This window comes from Emys orbicularis, chromosome 9 (genome assembly GCF_028017835.1).
Source record: "Emys orbicularis isolate rEmyOrb1 chromosome 9, rEmyOrb1.hap1, whole genome shotgun sequence".
NCBI classification, from domain to species: Eukaryota; Metazoa; Chordata; order Testudines; family Emydidae; genus Emys; species Emys orbicularis.
The window spans coordinates 5,521,779-5,542,495 of record NC_088691.1 but is presented as its reverse complement, the minus strand read 5'-3'; the positions used below and the strand labels follow the sequence as shown (position 1 = coordinate 5,542,495).

The window sequence follows — 20,717 nt, the reverse complement described above, 5'->3', positions numbered from 1 at the left end:
GGAAAGATCCCTGTATGCTGCCCCTCTCCCTCCACCGCGTGGCTGTAAAGCAGTCCCAATACTAACATTCCCCTCCCTAATTCAAAGCAGGGCGTAATGAGCGACATCACCCTGCTGAGGATCTCGGAGTCCCAGAGGGAAAGGATGTTTCGAGAAAGCCTTCAGAAACCAGGGCCGTTTGCCGCTATGCTCTGCAGGGCAATGATACCAGACTATCTGATGGTGTCGTGGCGCGGTAACGTGTCCTACCACGGAGGGCCCACTAAGATCGCCCTACCCAGGAACCTGATGAACAGGCTGGAAATGTACCTTCATGAGACCTACGAGGAGTTCTCCTATGAGGATTTCGCCTCCATCCCCGGCCATATTGACCGGATTTTCGCGTAGGTGCACTGGGACTAAAGAGTGGAGCGTCTTGGGCAGCATAATCATGACTTACCGGACATTGTAAAAAAATTTTTAAATACTTGGGACTAAATTGTGAAGAGCCTAAGGCAGACAAATCATGAAAAACCCTTTGTTACTATTGTAAATATTCCAGTTTTTTTGCAGATAATTGTTTACATGTTTAAGCACTTTAATAAACAGCCATTGTTAATATTATAAATATTTCAGTTCTTGTAAAAATAAATGTTTAGATATTTAAAGCACTTACTGCTTGATCCTTCCCCTGATTCTGTCTCCGGGGTAAGGGATGGGGACGGTTGGTAGGGGATCTCGGTAAGGGTGATGAAGAGATCCTGGCTGTCGGGGAAATCAGCGGTGCCAGCGCTGTCGACTGCCTCGTCCTCCTCATCTCCTTCTTCATCTTCCCCGTCCGCTAACATGTCCGACGAGGAACCTGCCGCGGACAATATCCCATCCTCAGAGTCCACGGTCAGTGGTGGGGTAGTGGTGGCGGACGCACCTAGGATGGAATGCAGTGCCTCGTAGAAACGGGATGTGTGGGGATGGGATCCGGAGCGTCCGTTTGCCTCTTTGGTTTTTTGGTAGCCTTGTCTCAGCTCCTTGATTTTCACGCGGCACTGCGTTGCATCCCGGCTGTATCCTCTCTCTGCCATGGCTTTAGAGATCTTCTCGTAGATCTTTGCATTCCGTCTTTTGGAGCGCAGCTCTGAAAGCACGGACTCATCGCCCCACACAGCGATGAGATCCAAGACTTCCCGATCAGTCCATGCTGGGGCCCTCCTTCTATTAGATTGCACGGCCATCTCTGCTGGAGAGCTCTGCATCGTTGCCAGTGCTGCTGAGCTCGCCACGCTGTCCAAACAGGGAATGAGATTCAAACTGCCCAGACAGGAAAAGGAATTCAAATTTTCCCGGGGCTTTTCCTGTGTGGCTGATCAGAGCATCCGAGCTCGGACTGCTGTCCAGAGCATCAACAGAGTGGTGCACTGTGGGATAGCTCCCGGAGCTATTACCGTCGATTTCCATCCACACCTAGCCTAATTCGATATGGCCATTTCGAATTTAGCGCTACTCCTCTCGTTTTGGAGGAGTACAGAAGTCGAATTTAAGAGAGCTCTATGTCGAACTAAATAGCTTCGTGGTGTGGACGGGTGCAGGGTTAATTCGATTTAACGGCGCTAAATTCGACATAAACTCCTAGTGTAGACCAGGCCTTGGAAAACAGAGCAGGTTCTGGTCCCATCACCAACTTTGCTCTGAAAGTTGATTCATAATCTGTGCTGTATGTCTGAAAAACATCAAATCAAGCTGGGCAGCCTGAGCCCTTGATTTGTCTTATGTGAACCAGAGCACTCCTCACTCAATAGAGTTGGATTTTTAGTAAGCCTAGGGGTGAGTCTCAGAGCCCAGGCTCTAGCCCAAGCCAAAGTGTCTGCACTGATATTTTGAGCCCCACAAGCCCAAGTCAATTGACCCAGGCTCAGACTTGCTTTCACAGGTTTTTTATTGCAGTGTAGATGTACCCTAAAAGAAATACACCTCTACCCCGATTTAACGCAACCCGATATAACACAAATTCGGATATAACGCGGTAAAGCAGTGCTCCGGGGGGGCGGGGCTGCGCACTCCAGTGGATCAAAGCAAGTTCAATATAACGTGGTAAGATTTTTTGGCTCCCGAGGACAGCGTTATATCGAGGTAGAGGTGTACTGCATTGGACTTAGAGCCACACTGACTATGAGAAGGTTCAACTGTTGTTTTCAATACAACTTCACTAGAATGGGAGTTCCATCTGCTTATGCCAGAGCTAAACCTGGTCCCACCATCTAGCTGAAACTGCAGTTAGACCACTATTGATAAAAAAAAAATCAATGTCCTACTGCAAGCTTGGTATTTCAAACCTGTAAAACAAGTAGGTTTGAAATATGCAATGTTTAGGCCTTAAAATGAAGAGGTTTACATCTACAACTGACGATTACTAGAAAACAATTCTCTAAATGATAGTTTTATGTCCATGAACCTCATGCTTTAGATGTAAGGTGTAGAAGTAGTCCTTTCCCCATCCAGTGCACAAATCAAATAAACCTGTTAATAAAATATTTCATTAAGATTACGATAGGACTTCAGAGAGCACGTTTATTTGCATTTTAAAAAAAGGAACAAAGTTGTACCAAATTCACTTCAGGTTGATAAATTTAACCAGTGAGATAAGCAGAATGATTTTGGTTTTTACCATTACAATGGACTCGCAGAAACCTACGTATAGCAGTATAGAAATTCTCAGCTTGCCTTTGTAGCCATCACTTGACGCATTACAGATTTACTTGTTAGTGTCCCTCACAAGGCATCCAAGTATGTGCACAGGCACTCAACATTAAGTTCTCTGAAATATCTAAATAGCACTCACACCTGACCTTTGCTTACCCCTAAAGTTTGTCCTTCCACATTAAAAGTTTGTCAAAGCGAGGTGGAAAACTGAGCCTCTTAATCATATCTACACCAAATACTCCCTTCTTTAGAGAATCTGAAATTTTAGTAAGGCCATTTATTACTCCCAAAGAGCTGATATGTCTACATATTACTTATACTGACCCCCCAGACTGCATTCAAAACTGTAGTTAATAGATTTTTTCTTCATAGAAAATTAGATAATCTAAAAACCGGAAGAGTTCTACTCACAGAAGAGTCAATTTGGTTGTATCTTGCAATATCTTTATGAAGAGTCCTCAGAATGATCATAGCCACCATGCCAGATAAGAAGAGAACAATTACGAGTGAATTCATTATGCTGTAGATAAAGAAAAAATCAAAGTTTCTATCCGCTTTTTCAGACTTCAGCATATGCACTGCAATAGTCATAATATGTGCACATCTGAAGTCTGAAGCACATTTTTGGATATCAAGTTTTTGTGTAAGTCATTCTGTCAGGTATTTTAATTTTAATGTTTTCCTACACAGAAAAAATAAATTATAATACGACATACTACTATATAACAAATAGGAAAGCCCCTGCAAAGCCATTCTGCCGAAGAGCAGCGAAGACTAGAGAATCTCAAGCCACCTGGTTTTAACCAAATGGATTTTATATATATGAAATAATCAAATGTAATTCCATTAAACAAATTAGTTACATATTAACTATCAAATGAATTATTTCATGTTTAATATATATTGCTTTTTTAGCATTTATGTACAGCACAGCATTTTCCTCTTTACTGTACAAATTATACATTAATTCATAAACAATAGCTCTTTTGGTACATTCTTTAGCATAAAAAAAATCTCACTGACTGTATTTTTTGTATTTAACAGCAGCAGCTAATATTAAAAACAAAACTTTACCAAATAAAGATCTGTACATCAGAGTAAGCCAGATGGTAATGGTAAGAAAACTGATGGGCAGTCACCTTCCAAAAGCTCTGCAGAACAAGATGATAAAGTAACCTCCATGTTTTTACTTTGCTTTTGGATACTAATGGCACATTCCTTTGGTGACATACAATACTTTAGTTGCTCTCAAGAGATCCAAGACTGATCAAAGTTACTTCATATATTGAAACAAGGAAGTTCATTTGCTTGGAAACTAACAGACTTCATTTTACATGTAAGAGTTACGTATCCTGAAAACTGCAGGACAAGTTCTTTGTGCTTCACAGCAAGATTTATTCGCTCCATAAATTAAAATTTTTACCTAAACCACTGAATGTTGGTATGTGGCATGGACTCCAAAATGTAGTCCCATCTGGAAGCCCACTTGATATCATTTTCCTATAAACAAATTGAAACAAAACGATTAAACAAAAAAATGGCTTTGGAGGAGTAAAGGTTTTGATCCACTTCCTAAAATTAGTGAGTATGCATAATCTACTTGACTCCAATCTTCACCTTAGAGACAGGTCTTTTCCCTGCCTTATACTCTTCAATCTCTTCTTCTGACTGCTTTATTTTATGACTTTGTCCTTCTCTGTAACTTACTTTATAATGTCCATTGCCTGTAATTTTTGAATTATGTGTATTGTTTTTGGGCAAAGTTTATATTGATCAGTGTTCTTCAGAGTAAAATTATACAACACAAGATTGAACTCACCTCTTCATGTGAGTTCATCAAGCTACTCTGTGAAGTTACCATCCCACAATTTGGTAAATAGATCATGATTCACTGGATCAGATTTTCAGAAAACTGTGTGCAATTTACTATTTTAGCATCCAATTGAACTTTTGTATGTGCTGTATGCAAACAGCAAGTGCACAAATGTGTATTTTTGCACATGCACAGGTCTAAAAGCCCGACCCTTCAAAATGGGTCAAGATGTCAGTCTATCATGGCGTCATTACCAAAAGTCAGCTACTGTAGAACAGAGAGCAGATTTCTGTCTCCTCAGTGTGCAGACTGCAAGATCAGACTGACAAAACAGTGGCCAAACTAAAACAATGCAGGTGCAATAACAAATCATGAAGCCATTACTATTTAAGAAATGGGCTTAAGTTTACTTTTGAAAAGTAAGTGTCCTGGATCCATAAAACAGCCACTATTGACTTTACTGGTTTATTAATTTAAATTTTAAATAAATAACAGCCTTTTTTCCTTCGAAAAATGGATTCTGACTATATCTAAAGTAAAGCTTAACGACAGCAAACTGCAGATAGTCAATTTGAAGTGTACCTGATATTTAAGATGTAAATAGTGACATCTGCTGGAAATATCTGAACTAGCAGGAATTATCGACTCTTGCTGAAAGAACAGATGTCCCACATGCATAACGCATTTTGTAAATTACTGAACAACATTGACATTACAATTACAATTTGCAATTTATCCTCAAGATTTAAACACATGTTAATAGACAGGAGGCTCATCCATGTAGTAAAATCAGCAAGTCTAAGGATAGCTCAAGGGAAAAGTCCAAGGCTCTATATTCTATTACCTCAAGGTCATAGGTTCAAGTCAACTTCAGATGGGTGGCTAATGAAAGCTATTATCATATGACAGCTGTATGGCTGCCTTTGCAAAATGAACTAGTGCTCTCAGTCCAATTCCTAGTAGACAGGTGTCTTACATCATAAAAACAAACCATAATTGCCACTTTTTAGGGTAGGCTGAACAGAGGTACCAATTTTTGAAGCAACAGGGAAACTGAACTATCCTCACACCCATAAGAGGTTACTTTTCAGATTAGGGTAAAAGCACATTCACAAGTACGATTTGCTACTTACTGCCTGTGATGTATTAGGTGAAATAAGGACTCTGTTTTCAAAGTCACTTATCAAGTACTTAATTTAGTGCTTGCAAGTGTCTGGGTAAAATTATAACGAAGGCACTTTCAAATCAGATGGACAGCAACTCAGTTGACAAGAACTAAAAAAATATGCTGGCTATAAACTGATTCATTAAAGCAGGTAAATTATAAAATCAAAAATGTCTCCAAGAAAGTTTATATATAAATATATTCTCTCCAATAAGGGTTGCTTAAGTTAGCGATTCACTATGAACAGTGACTACGTAGAAGAGTTACATGAACCAATAGCTCTGCTCCCTGTGTTTAGAGCTGGATTTGCCAACTTTAATGCCAAATCTAAATTTTAATTTTACTCCTATTAACACTGAAGATCCAATGAAGCTACAGAAGAGTGACCTGGATTCCATTTCCTTCTTAACCATCAGAAAGACAGTTCCAGTTCCACTTGCAGATTAAAATTTGAGAACAGGTGGATTGCTCTGTTGTAACTGAAGGCATAATTTAACCTGTAATATTTTCAGTACTGATGATGCATGATCAAAGAAAAGCCCTGCATAGTTTTCAAACGGAGAGTTGGTAGTTAAAGCCATCTTTTTACTTGTAAACAGAGAAATTTGCTTCTGGAAGTCATTTTTCACAGTGCTCTCCTACTGCATTCTGAACTTTGGGACTGGATGTTTACTATTTTTAGCTACAGAACTGCTTACATTCCCAAGTTGTTCCTCAGACCCTTTAATATTCATAAAACTGTATTAAAACAGTGGAAACATTTATACTGAATAAATGCATAACTGCCAGAAAGAACCTGGATCCAAACAATTTAGGAGATTTGTTCCAAACATTAATATACTTACTTCAAATTTCACAGAATAAGTGTAGATCAAATCCAGTTTGTTCGTGAATTTAGCAGGAATCTCCATAGGGGGACCTCCACAATTTAAATTGTTTTTATCTGTATGTTTGTAGCTAGCAAGACAGAAATTTTAAATAAGATTCATAGCTGCTGGATTGGGTAGAGAACTTCACAATTATTTAAAAGTAATTAAGACTAATATGTGAAACATTTGGCCATCTAACTTTTTGTATCTTTTCCCACCAGTTTTACAATTTCTTTATTGACAACAGGCCTTCCTGTTCCCTCCATCAAAATGGACTTCACCTCTGAACATGTGAAGGGTTTAGTTTGAGGGTTTAGAACAAGGGTGAGCAAACTATTTGGCCTGAAGGCCACATCGGGGTATGGAAATTGTATGGCGGGCCATGAATGCTCACAAAATTGGTGGTACGGATGCAGGAGGGCTCCGGCTGGGGGTGAGGACTTTGGGGTGGGGCCAGAAATGAGAAGTTCAGGGTGCGGGAGGGGGCTCCGGGCGGGAGGGGGCTCCAGGCTAGGACCGAGGGGTTCAGAGGCTGGGAGGGGGCTCTAGGCTGGGGCAGAAGGTTGGGGTGCAGGGGATTGGGGTACGAGGAGGGGTGTGAGGGCTCCAGCTGGGGGTGCGGGCGCTGGGTTGGGGCCGGGGATAAGGAGTTTGGGGGTACAAGAAGGGGCTCTGGGTTGGGATCAAGGGGTTCGGAGGGCATGAGGAGGGGAGCTGAGGGACGGATCAAAAGGTCTAACGGGCCAGATGTGGCCCGCGGGCCATAGTTTGCCCATCCCTGCTTTAGAAAGTTAGAGCAAACATGGTTCCGCTATTTCTGATTATGAGGATAATAGGAAAACACATCTCCCCATTATTCAACATTCTTGCCACAGCCCTGTAGCCAAAACTGACATGAAGAGAAAGCTGAAGTACACCAGAGAAATTGCCTTCATTGAACAGTGGCCTTTGAATGTTCTAATGAGTCAGTTTTATTACCACTAAACATAAGAATGGCCATAAAGGATCAGACCAATGGTCCATCTAGCCCACTATCGTGTCTTCCAATAGTGGCCAATGCCAGAGGCTTCAAAGGAAATGAACAGAATAGGGAAATCATCAAGTGATCCATCCCCTATCATCCAGTCCCAGCATCTGGCAGTCAGAGGCCTAGGGAAACCCAAGGCATAGGGTTGCATCCCTGACCATCTTGGATAATAGCCATTGATGGACCTATCCTCCATGAACGTATTTAAATTCTTTTTTTGGACCCAGTTATAGTTTTAGCCTTCACAACATCCCATGGCAATGAGTTCCACAGGGTGACTGTGTGTCGTATGAAGAAGTACTTCCTTTTGTTTTAAACCTGTTGACTATTAATTTAATTGGATGACCCCTGGCTCTTGTGTTCTGTGAAGAAGTAAACAACACTTCCCCATACATTTTCTCCACACCATTCATTTTTACTTTTAAGAAGTAAAGTAAGGAAGATGCATCAATGTATTCAAAGATTTACAATAGTCAACAGATCACAGACATTTCTTCAGAAAGACTGAAATTGGTTTATTTCAACTGTAATTTCTAGTTTCCCTATGCACGGTTGAAGACACTGAAGCATATTAAAATGGCGTGTACTAGTAATTACCTTTTTGGATCCAGTCTTGCCATTACCAGTCTTGATCCAGACCAGCTTTCATCTTTCCCGCTATGGTACATGATCGTAATGTCAACATGGTTGAAGAGATAGAAAGTGTCCCACTTGTGAAACTGAGACTGCAAAATATTACATGTTTGAAAAACATTTCCAGTAGAGAGGTAATACTGTGGTCAAAGATCCAAGTACTCCAAAATAAAAGAATGCTGGGGGCGAGTGGGGGAGACACAGAAGGGGTGGAGGAATGAGGAATATTTTCTATATATTCTTAAAATAGACATTAGAAAGGTAACAAATCTACAAAAAGCAAAGAAAATAAAGGTAAAGAATAAACTTTGCATTCCACAAGGTTTAAGCAGTCTACATCAGCCTTGCAAGGTCATCATAAGACACTCCAGTCCAAATTTAAAAGTCTGCTCACTCTTTATTATCTCCATGTAACTCACACTAACTGCAGCTCTTTGTCCCGCCTCTAGTGGCGGGAGCAGAGGTCCCCAAACTGTGGGGTGTGCCCCGCAGAGGGCACGGAGGAAGCTTGGGGAGGAAAGGGGGGTGCACAGTGGGGCCCAGGCCAGCCCCCAGGGGGGGTGGGGAGAGAACACCACCCAGCCCCTTCCCTCGCCCCCAGCTCTGCTCCAGTCCTGGCTCCCAGCCCCACTCCAGCCTTGGCGCAGCTCCGCACATGGCCCCAGGCCTGGCTGTCGGCCCTCACCATAGCCAGGTTGCAACTCCACTCTCACCCCCAGGCTCAGCCCCTGGCCACAGCTCGGTCCCTAGCCCCGCTCCTGGCCCCAGACCTATCCCCAGCCCCCTTACCCCTGTCCGCGTCACCTTCTCCCCACAAGCCACAGCCCTGCTCCCAGCCACGGTGGGATGCAGACAGGGTGGGGGCCGTGACTCTCAAAAGTTTGGGGACCACTGGGCTAGAGCATAGACATGTGAGTACTATCTCTAACCTAACACATGTGGTTCTTCAGCTGAATAGTCTATTACTCCTGGGGGAATTCTGCATCACTGCGCTTGTGCAGAATTCATGGCCCCTGCAGATTTTGCTTCCCCGCAGAAAAATGACTTCTGACAGGAAAGCAAAGGGAAGCCGCAAAAGCGGTCATGCGCCCTCTGCCCAGTAATGCAGGCAGGTTGGTTTGGGCACCCATAGCAGCCAATAGAGACATAAATCACCGCCGGGCGGGGGGGGGGTGTAGTCATGCATGTGAGAGAGAGAGAGAGAGAGAGAGAGAGAGACAGACAGAGACACTCTGTCCCTTTCATTCGCTATTGTGGCACGCACGGCGTGGAGGGGCAGGGCTTTGGGCTGTTTCTGAAGAAGTAAGCGTGGGGCAGGCTCTGTTCCCTCAGACAGAGCAAAATGTAGTAGCCTGCCTGCTAGTTAATTGTTCTTAGTGAATTCTCCCAGGAGTATAAAACAGTTGTAAAAATGTTAAGGCTCCTTTACTCTGCTAGAGTGATGTAAGGGAGCCTTATTGTAAAGGACAGTATGGCCTTATAAATGCTTAGTGACTAAATGCTTTAGTGATTAGAACTGGTCTAAATTTTTGGACTGAAAAAATTTCCTATCAAAATGTGCTCCATGAACTGTTTACTACTGACCTTTCTGGAGATGATCAGTAGCCAGTATAAATTGTGAGTTTGAGTCCCCAGCCCTCACTTGCTCTTCAGTTGCCTATGATGTAACACTGAGCATATGGCTGCATATATTTGTTGACTAATAACTAGAAGTAAAGGGTCAATACTAGCTACATTACTATTAGACAAAGGGGGGTTGGTGATTTCCTCCAATGCTCCCCACTCCCATTCTCCATCCATTGTATTGTAGTTTAAATTACAAAAATATTTTAGATCTATTATTCAATTCCCGCAGATGACCAATCCAGAGGTGATGTTAAATTTACACTAGCAAACTTTCTGACCAATCACTACTGGTGCATTTCCACTGGCAATAGCAATGATGGAAGCTGCAGTGCATATCAAAACACCTAATTTTGTAGCCATAGTTAGACACTGGTAATAACAATGCAGCTACTTTTTTTAAAAAAACATACTGAGTCCTCTCTATTCTATTGCTCCTGGAGCTGCAATGGTGATAAATGACAACAACAAAGTTTACTATGTAGACAAAGTCTAACATAACTAAGTCTGATTGAACTTTCCTTTCTGCTTCCATCCCACATTTTTTCCCAAAAGAGATTTGTTTGCTAATAGCTTGTCCCAGAAAGTGTTAGTGAAACTAACAGTTAGCCCGTTTCAAAACGCCTTCAGAAAACACTTCCATATCACTCTAACCCCCTTCCCCAGCATTTCAATTATTTTGAGTAATGTGCCTTGCACCCAGAAACATTACCTGAATTTTCAGGTAAAAATGCCCTCTTCCCCTCATGCTTTGCTGCATAGATTAATCTGTCCTTGTTCTGAAAGCACTCAGATCAGTATTCTTCAGGATTCCAACAAAGGTAACACTGGGGAGTTCTAGTGTTGAAATATCTGATCCTCTAAGATCCAGTAACTCTGGAGTCTTTTCCTTCCCCAAGATCAAGATCCATGCATTATTGGCATAGTGCTAGCTTTTTGCTACTATTCTCTCCAGTAACTTATGTATTTAGTCACTGGTTTGTTTTCTTTGGCATTTTGTGCAGTTTAAATATTCTAAGTTAAGGGTTTTGGAGGCACTGAAAAATTAAATAGCTGCAGCAAGTATGGGGGATATGCAGTAGCCCTGTCGGCATGTTGTATTATCCCTCTTTAAAATATTTTTTTTTTTTTTTTTTTTTTTAAAGCAGCAATAATTGCTTCTGAATTTAGGTAGGATGGAATACGTATTTTGGTGTGTTTTTAAAAGATGCTGGAAAGATGCATAGCATTTTACCACCTTTGCAATTTAAACTTACATGCATAACTACTGTGTTTTTCCTTGCCCAGTTGCTTCTGGTCACAATGGCAGTTACGTCTCTGGCACAATGGCATATAAATATATTTAATCCATTCATCTATACACAGAGACATTACCAGGCTAGGATATCCACTGCTGCAGAAGCACTGTACAGCAGAGCTAGTGCTTTATCCAAACATGTACACTTTATAAATAGGCTTGTACTACATACTGTTCTCTCTGGGAAAATCATTTGGTACCTGTGTATCAAAACCCAGAGAAGTTTAAGCTTTGGAGTTTTCAACTTGCTGTCTTTGATTCAGTCAATATGCATTTACCAGCCAATTGTTAGATCTATTACTGTACAAATTTAATCCATAAAATATTGTCCTATTAATGTATTCGTGTATGAACCTTGGTATCATAACAGCATTACTATGATATCAAGTTTACAATATTCCCCTATACTACCCTGGAGGAATTCTACGCCACTGCGCGGGCGCAGAATTCATGTCACCCGCAGACTGCTTTGCTTCCCTGGAGAAAAGTGACTTCTGAGGGGAAGCAAAGGGAAGCCGCAAGAGCGGTCTCTCGCCTCTCCCCAGCAGCCGGCACAGACGTAAATCAGTGCGAGGGCGGGGGGGACTGTGCATGCATCCGGGGGACACGTCAATCACTGCCGGGGGGACAGGGCTGGGCGTGTATGCATGCAAGCAAATGAGAGAGAGAGAGACACTCTGTCCCTCTAGCTCGGTATTGTGACATGCCCAGCATGGAGGGGCAGGGCTTTGGGATGTTTGGAGGTAGGTGTGAGGCAGGCTTTGTCCCCTCAGGCAGAGCATAATGTACTCCTGGGGGAATTCTGCACGACTGCGCATAATTAATGAGCCACACGTATTTTTAGTTTTTTGTGCAGAAAAAAGCTTCTGCTGGAATGTTGCTGCAGTTCTGCCTTTTGGCGACCAGAGGCTGCTGTGGCGCTAGAACAGAGCAGCAGCTCCCAGACAGCTAGGGACGAGAAAGAGCATGCAGAGCCTTCTTCGCAGCGGGCCCGGTCAGGACAGAAGAACTATGAGGGGGACAGACAGCATTGGGCTGCTGGGGGAATCAGACAGGGGCTCATTAAGGGCTAGTAGGGGAGGACATACGGAGGCAGGGCCTGAATGGGAATGGAGGTGCAGGACCACAGGTGGGAGGGAGGTGCAGGGCCACATGAGCAGAGGGGAAGGGGGTGCAGCGCTACAACGGGAAGGAGGGTGGCTGAGTGGGGGCACAGACACATGGGGACACAGGGAGGGGATGCAGGACTACATAGGGACAGGGGAGTGGCTGAGTAGGGGGAACAGAGACACATGGGGATTGGGGGTGGGGGTGGTGCAGGGCCAGATGGGGGGAGTGGGTCTGTAGGGATCCATGTGGACAGGGGGTGCAAGGACACATGGCAGTGCAGGGACACATGGGGACAGGGCAGATGTGCCTGAATTTGGGGGGGGGGCACAAAATTCCCCCCAGGAGTAATAATATAGCAGCCTGCCTGCTTAGTTGTTTCCATTGTTGTTAGTTAATCTCCTCAGAAGCATAAAACAGGTGTAAAAGTTTTAAAGCTACTTTACCCTGCCAGAGTGGTGTAAAGGAGACATTGTGAAAAACAGTGTGGCCTTATAAATGCTTATGGTGCTTTAGTGATTAGAACTGGTCTAAATTTTTGGACTGAAATTTTTTTCTGTCAAAATGTACTCCATGAACTGTTACTACTGACCTTTCTGGAGCTAGTCAGTAGCCAATATAAAAACTCTGGGTTTGATACCCCAGCCCTCACTTACTCTTCAGTTGCCTATGATGTAACACTGAGTATATGGCTGCATATATTTGTTAACTAATAACTAGAAATAAAGGATCAAACCTAGCTACATTATTATTAGACAAAGGGGGTTTGGGGATTTCCTCCAACGCTTCCCACTCCCATTCTCCATCCATTGTATGGTAGTTTAAATAAATTCCCAGAATTTTGCAGAATTTTAAAATATTGTGCGCAGAATGTTTAATTTTTTTTGGCACTAATTCTACCAGGAGTACTAAACACACTTGCTGCTAACAATTATTTTCTCCATCAAAGCAGTGTTTGACAAGTATTTCCACAACTGTGAATAAACTACATATATTTAACTGCCATTTTTGAGGATTACACATTTGTCAACAAACACATCAGTACCCATTTCTTGGCGTTTGCTGGATGGTTTCATTCCTAGTGAGATCTTGCAATAAGCTGCATGCAGCACAAGCCCCATTAAAGTCAGTGGGGTTCTGCATGGATGCAGGGATTTGCCTGCATGGAGCAGGATCTAGGCTCAGGTTTCAAAACGCTACTGTTTCTGAGTTAGGGAGGTGGCAGAAAGAATGTTTTTCCACCCTTACAGAACTTGAAAATCTGCACAGGATTTTGCCCAAACTATTAAAAATTCCCCTCGGCCGGAGCCTAAACATGAAGTTTCATCCCAAAATGTATTTCAGAAAGTTTAAACCCAGGCTATACCAGGAAGTTATGTATGAAGCTATTTTGCACCCTTAACTATAGTAACAACAAGGAGTCCGGTGGCACCTTAAAGACTAACAGATTTATTTGGGCATAAGCTTTCGTGGGTAAAAAACCTCACTTCTAAAAACCCACGAAATCTTATGCCCAAATAAATCTGTTAGTCTTTAAGGTGCCACCGGACTCCTTGTTTTTGTAGATACAGACTAACCCGGCTACCCCCGATACTTAACTATAGTGTTTACTACAAACTGCAGCACAACCACATAATGTATAAAAATGAGGAACGTTTGATTACATATAGGTGTGCTTACCTTTGTCGATGCACATACTGTAGATCTTATTTAACTATATTTGTGTTTTGTATATCAAGCCTGTTTTACACTCTGTAAGCACACAGTTATTTATTAAAAACAAAAAACCATGACAAAGACTAACAAGGACATGACCCCAACACCACAGCTTTGTAGCTAGCCCCTTATCTGGCCATATTAAAGAAATAAACTCTCACCACTTACATCAATAATGCAAGCATCTTTAACTCTGCCATCTGTAGTAATAAAACATCCTATTGGAAATCCTGGATTACAGTATTTGTGTTCATCTTCCACTTGATAACACCATGTTACAGGCATATTATCAATAATCCTAGGTAAAGAAATTTTAAACAGGCAACTCCTTAGTAAGAAATGTTATCTAATTATTCTGTTATTTTTAAGTTACATTTCATATGCAAATAAAAGCAACAGGGTTTTAGTTTGGTCTCAAAGAATAATATATTACAGGACAATTACTGGATAGAAGAAAGATAAAAGTGTCACCTCTCAGAACAACTCATTACATTATGTTAATTTTCATTTAGCTGTTCATAGTTCAAAACAGGATGTCTGAACTCACCAGTGATGTTGATAATTCAATTGCATTCCTTTCTTCAAAAAAGCCAGTTTATTTTTGTCATCACTTTTTTCTGGGTCATATGATTTTGTACAAGCTACCTTGCATGTTTCCGGTTTTTTAAATGTAAACTGTTACCAAAACATACAAAAAGAGCAATTTTAAAATTTTGTTCCCAAAGTACCTTTTTAAAAAGCCATTATTTTTCAATCAAAGTTTATTTTTCATCTAGATCCTAGCCTATCCCACTAAAAAGAATTCTTGAAGCCAATGTTGGTTTCATATCAGCAGTTTCAACTCAGTTTGAGAACCAATGCTTATGTACAACTTATGCAAAATATTTCATCTGTACATTCCAAAAAGCACATAAATCTCTGCAATTAGAATAATCCAAGTAAACAACTATTTGAAATGTTAACCATAAGGTTTTTAAAAATAATCCGCTTGCAAATTGATAAAGTATTGCACCAGTAAAGAGAGCAATCACATTAGCTTTACTTAGCACGGTGCATCATGAAATTACTCGTTACCAACAATACCCCTTTTGTATAGTATGTTTTAATTTCAGCTGCTATAGAGCATGACAAACTATGAGGCAATGCTGGCAAATTGCAGCAGCATGGTGGACATTTCCTGCTGAAGCGCACTTTTCCATTAAGGAAGTGTTTTCACATATTTATATTTCTAATCTGGTTTTAGAGTGTGGTTAGAATTTATAGCTGTGTTAATTAACACGTGTTACAACACAATTAAAAATCCTAGGTTATACAAGCCCTAAGAGTGAGTGAAAGTTATTGCTCACAAGTATTCTGAATGGCTTGTGGGCCATTTTTATATTGCCACATCACACCAATAGCTCTACCAAATTGTGTGTGCAAAGGTAACTATACTGAGGACCAAACTAACTTCCATTCTATGTTACCCAAAATTTTGCACATATGTGTACTTGAATAATCTCTGTAAAATATACAATTAAGTACTCGTGGAAAAAGCATTAGCAGGTTAGGATGGAATTCTCAATTCCCATGCACTAAGTTAACAATGACCAAGATACTGCTTTATAGTGACAGTACAAAATCCATAGTTGTTATCTCCTTGCTTTCTATCATCTGAATATTATTGAAGGAGAGATTTTTTTTAAGTGTGTTAAGACTGCAACTATCAAGTGTAACCACAATCACTTTGGATGGCTAGAATAACCTTATACGGTGATGATGCTATTCTTTCTCCAAACAGGATTTGTCCAAGATTTTCCGAAGGCCTTTTTTCTATCTCATCTTGACAGAAGTCAAAACTGAAAAAAATTAGAGTCTTTAATGTGAATACATTTTAGGCTGAACTTTACAGTTACAAAATAAATTAATTTGTTAAGCTATATCTTTGATACAGGAGTTTTCATGGGGTTTTTTTTTAAACCAACAATGCTTAATATACCATTGAAAGTCTGACTCCAAATGCAGACAGATTAGGTACAATTCACTGCAAAAAGTAACTTTTTTAATCAGTCACCAACGCACTCCATAGTTCCAGCAATATTGTTTAAAATAAATACTGTAAGATTGTAGTAAAAGTGCCGTTTTCAGACAGCAACTGAAGTAAGATAAGTTCCAGACTAAAAGAAGAAAGAAAATTATACAAAGCACTATTGGCATGACATAATGCCAAATGAAGAACGATTTAAAAAAAAAAAAAAAAAGATTCCTTAAAGATAGAAAATAATTAACATGGCAAGTGTATATTCTGAGGGACAAATCTGATGGCTTTTATACCAGTATGCAAAAAAGATCCATTCACCTGTCCAGAAGTCCCCCTTTACTTGAAACACCTGAAGGTAGGGAAATATAACTATTCATGATCTCTGTGGGTACATCTACATTATAAAAAACACACTTGAAACTAGTGAATAAGAAGCTTTCCCTAACCAGTGTGTGGGCCTAAGCTATCAATTTCTGCAGCATTTAATGCAACACTTGTAGTGTTGTTTTACTGAGCCAGCCTCCAGTATCTCTGCAGCTATTCATTGCTTTTCCAAAGAAGAGCAGAGTAAAGTTTACAAGAGTATCACTTGTTATTCCCCAGTGTGTTCAGCAGTAAAATTTAAGAATCACACAAATTTCACACTTCTACTTGGCAAAGCTACAAGCAACAGCAAAGGCAGGCAGTAACATTTTTCACAGAAAAGGACCAAAAAAATCCCCCCAAAAAACTAAAAAACAGAGGTTGGGGGTGTAACAGAGTAATGAAGACCTCCTTCCTCTTCATAGCAACCAGGAGGCACTGGGAGAAGAGAGACAGAAAGCTCTGGTCTTACAGCAGATAGCTGATAAATTTGAAATTCACCCCCACTTTATCTAATAGATGTCTACATAGAACTCCAAAGCAGGACCCAGGGACAAAACCCCAATAGAAAACCCTAAAACTTCCCCTCTTTCCAAATAGTGTAGGGGTTGAATTACTTAGGAGGACATAGCTAGTGAACCCCTATAACTCCACCAATTGTCATCTTCCATACCTATCTGAGTAGTAGGCTTACTCCTCCAGCTAGCAAGTGTCTGACAGTTCTTTCAAACTGTATATATATTTATCAAGTTATAAATCATATTACTTTAGTTTATATAAAAATAAAGGTGAGGATAGAAAACATGCTTTCAAACACTCTAGAATTGTACTGTAATGTACTTACGCATCATATTCATAAGGTAGAACTGATTCTACTGAGTCCAGTCTATTCACAAACAGCTCAATTTTTGACTAAAAGAATGAAAAAGTATATAAGTAACATACACTGTAATACAAGAAAAGGCAACAGGGCTTTCACCCATGTGAGAAGTATCTTAAACTAGTTAAACCCATTCCAAGTTTAGAAAGGCTCATTTTTTATCCTTTACATTGTGTGTGCAGTGCTAGGAAGACTCACATTAAAGACCTTGACTAGACTAAAAATCTTTGCACCTGTTTTCCAGTAGTAGCACAATAGTAGCTAGCACTAGTCACTTGTGTAAACATCAGTGCAGACAAAACTCAGGTTTTTAAAACATTGGTTAAAAGCGCTCTAGCTCTAACTACATTAGCACTTACCAGGCTGCTAGCACAGCACAGCTGCACCACTGACTGAAAGACAGGTATCAGGTTTTCTAGTAGAGACACACCTACACAGGTAGACTGTCCACTTTGCAGAACTGAGCAGGAAGTTCTCACATTTTTATGGCACCACATCACAAAAGAAACTGATAATTTTTCAGCACCAATGGTCTCTAATGACAGCAGAAACCAGCGTGCTGTTTGAAGGGCTCAATGGCAATAAGATACAACGTCATAATGCACAAGCAGTCTTGCCCCTCTGCCAAGTTTCCATAGGTGACAAGTTTGAAGCAAGAGGATTTCTGGGCACCTAACAAATGGTTAGAAACATTTAAAAAAAATGTTATCATGCACACAAATGTGTGGATAACACCTAGTTTTAAAATGTTCCCAGAAACTTTGCTTTGTAACTTTTAACTTGGAAATGCTTTCAGAGTTACAGTTTGCACCAGATACACTAAGAACATAAGGACAGGTTTCAGAGTAGCAGCCGTGTTGTTCTTTTTGCGGATACAGACTAGGAGTACTTGTGGCACCTTAGAGACTAACAAATTTATTAGGGCATAAGCTTTCATGGGCTACAGCCCACTTCTTCGGATGCATATAGAGTGAAACATATATTGAGGAGATATATATACACACATACAAAGAGCATGAACAGGTGGGAGTTGTCTTACCAACTCTGAGAGGCCAATTAAGTAAGAGAAAAAAAACTTTTGAAGTGATAATCAAGATAGCTCAGTACAGACAGTTTGATAAGAAGTGTGAGAATACTTACAAGGGGAGATAGATTCAATGTTTGTAATGGCTCAGCCATTCCCAGTCCTTATTCAATCCTCAGGAAGTGGGCTGTAGCCCACGAAAGCTTATGCTCTAATAAATTTGTTAGTCTCTAAGGTGCCACAAGTACTCCTGTTCTTTTTTTAAGAACATAAGAACAGTGATACTGAATCAGACCAATGGTCCATCTAGCCACTATCCTGTCTTCCACAGTGGCCAATGTCAGAGGCTTAAAAGGGAATGAACAGTACAGGGCAATTATCAAGTGATCCATCCCCTGCGGCCCAGTCCCAGCTTCTGGCAGTTTGAGGCTTAGAGCATGGTGTGCATCCCTGATTATCTTGGGTAATAGCTATGAACTTATCTAATTCATTTTGAACCCAGTTATACTTTTGGCCTTCACAACATACCTTGGCAATGAGTTCCCCGGATTGACTGTGTGTTGTGTAAACAAGTACTTCCTTTCTTTTGTTTTAAACCTGCTGCCTATACATTTCAGTGGGTGACCCCTGGTTCTTCTGTTCCGTGAAGGGATAAATAACACTTCCTTATTCACTTTCTCTACATCAGTCATGATTTTATAGACTTCTATCCTATTCTCCCTTAGTCATCTAAGATGAACGGTCCCAGTCTTTCTAATTTCTCCTCCTATGGAAGCGGTTACATGCTCAATCTTTTGTCTTGCCTTTCTCTGTACCTTTTCCAATTTTAATACATCTTTTTTGAGATGGGGTGACCAGAACGGCATGCAGTGTTCAAAGTGTGGGCATATCATGGATTTATAAAGTGTCCTTATAATATTTTCTGTCTTATTAGCTAGCCCTTCCCTAATGGTTCATAACATTCTTATCTGTTTTTTGACTGCTGCTGCACAATGATTAGATGTTTTCAGAGAACTATCTACACTAACTTCAAGATATTTTTCCTGCATGATAACAACTAATTTAGCCCTCATGGTTTTCTATGTACAGTACGCTATTCAAAGAAAAGCTGTATTGTATGACAGATCCACTGTTCCTCTGAGAAGCAGCTTGCTCTCACCTAGCACCTGGCCAGGGTTGACAGGCAGGTTCAACATCTTATCTGTACCAGAGATGCTAAAAGCCATGGGCTGTATCCCTGTCCTAAACCCCACCACAGGAAAGAGAGAACTGGATGTGAAACGGGTGGGGCTCTCTCCTCCCACCAGAGCCACTGGCTGCCCTATGAAGGGACTGCCCCAAGGATCCCTAAGTTTGACCACTGAGAAAGGGTCATCACCTCCCCATACACACACCCATATGGGCCCTGCTCCATACCCAGCTGGGCATCCCCTACAACCCTCCCACCCACCCACACATACCCCAGGCACAGGGCCCTACTCTATAGTCACCAGGAGGCCCCCTACAAATCCTCCCATCCCATCCACACAGGACCCTGCTCCGTACCCAACTAGGCGCCCCCTACAACACACACACCCCCATGCCCCTATGGGCCCTACTCCGCACCCAGCCGAGGGCCGCCCTACAAGCCCCCTTCCCCCCCAGCCCTTCGCAGGGTGCATCAAACCAGGAGCCCCCATCCAGGGCTCCCCAGCGTCCCCCGACAAGCGGTGCCCGCTCCCAGGAGCGCTGAGCCCAGGCCCTGGCCCAGCCAGGGATCCGCCGGCGCCCACGCAGGGCTCCCCGCGGGCCGCTCTCACCTGGCAGCTATCCCTCGCCTCGTCGGGCTCGCAGAAGCTGACGGGGGCCAAGCCGGGCAGGTAGAAGGCGGCGCAGAAGGGAGCCGAGCAGCCCAGCAGCAGGATCCCGGCAGCCAGCAGCCTCATCGTCCCGCCTGCTGGGAAGGGAGGAAAGCCCGAGCTGGGACCCGACGAAGCTGCACCCAGCTCCAGTGCAGGGGCCGAGCTCAGCGCCTGGCGGGGCGGGGCGGGGCGGCGTCACAATCGCGCTACCCGGCGCCTGCGCGCCTCGGCACCAGATGATGAGGCCCCGGGCGCCATCTTGAGTGCGGGCAGCGCAACCCTTGGGCGCGACCTTGTGCCTGAGGTGGAAGAAGGAACAATGGCCCCGCCCCCACGTTATGACGCCAAGCGCCTCCTCAGGTGGTTGCCTGACACCTTCCTCCAATCTAGGGGCTGGATTCCAAAGGCAGTGGCCGTAGGCTCTGTCTGTGTCCCCCATACGCTTACCTTCCACCATCCAGCCCAAAGAATGGCCTCAACACGGTCCTGGCATCCCCAGGGCAACATCCTCTCTCACCTCTGCCCTCGCATCCCCACAGTCCTACAGCACCATCTCCTCAGCTCTGGCCTCTCATCCCCATGGCCCTACGGCACCGTCCCCTCAGTTCTTCCCTCGCGTCCCCACACGGTCTTACAGCACCATCCCCTCAGCTCTGCCCTCAC

At 42.4% G+C, this 20,717-nt stretch overlaps 1 pseudogene; it reads right to left on the bottom strand.

Annotated features, from left to right (window-relative positions):
• The window catches only part of LOC135883380 (transmembrane 9 superfamily member 2-like), a 46,439-nt pseudogene extending 26,127 nt beyond the window's left edge, over positions 1 to 20,312 (bottom strand).
• Positions 20,313 to 20,717: the final 405 nt, after the last annotated feature.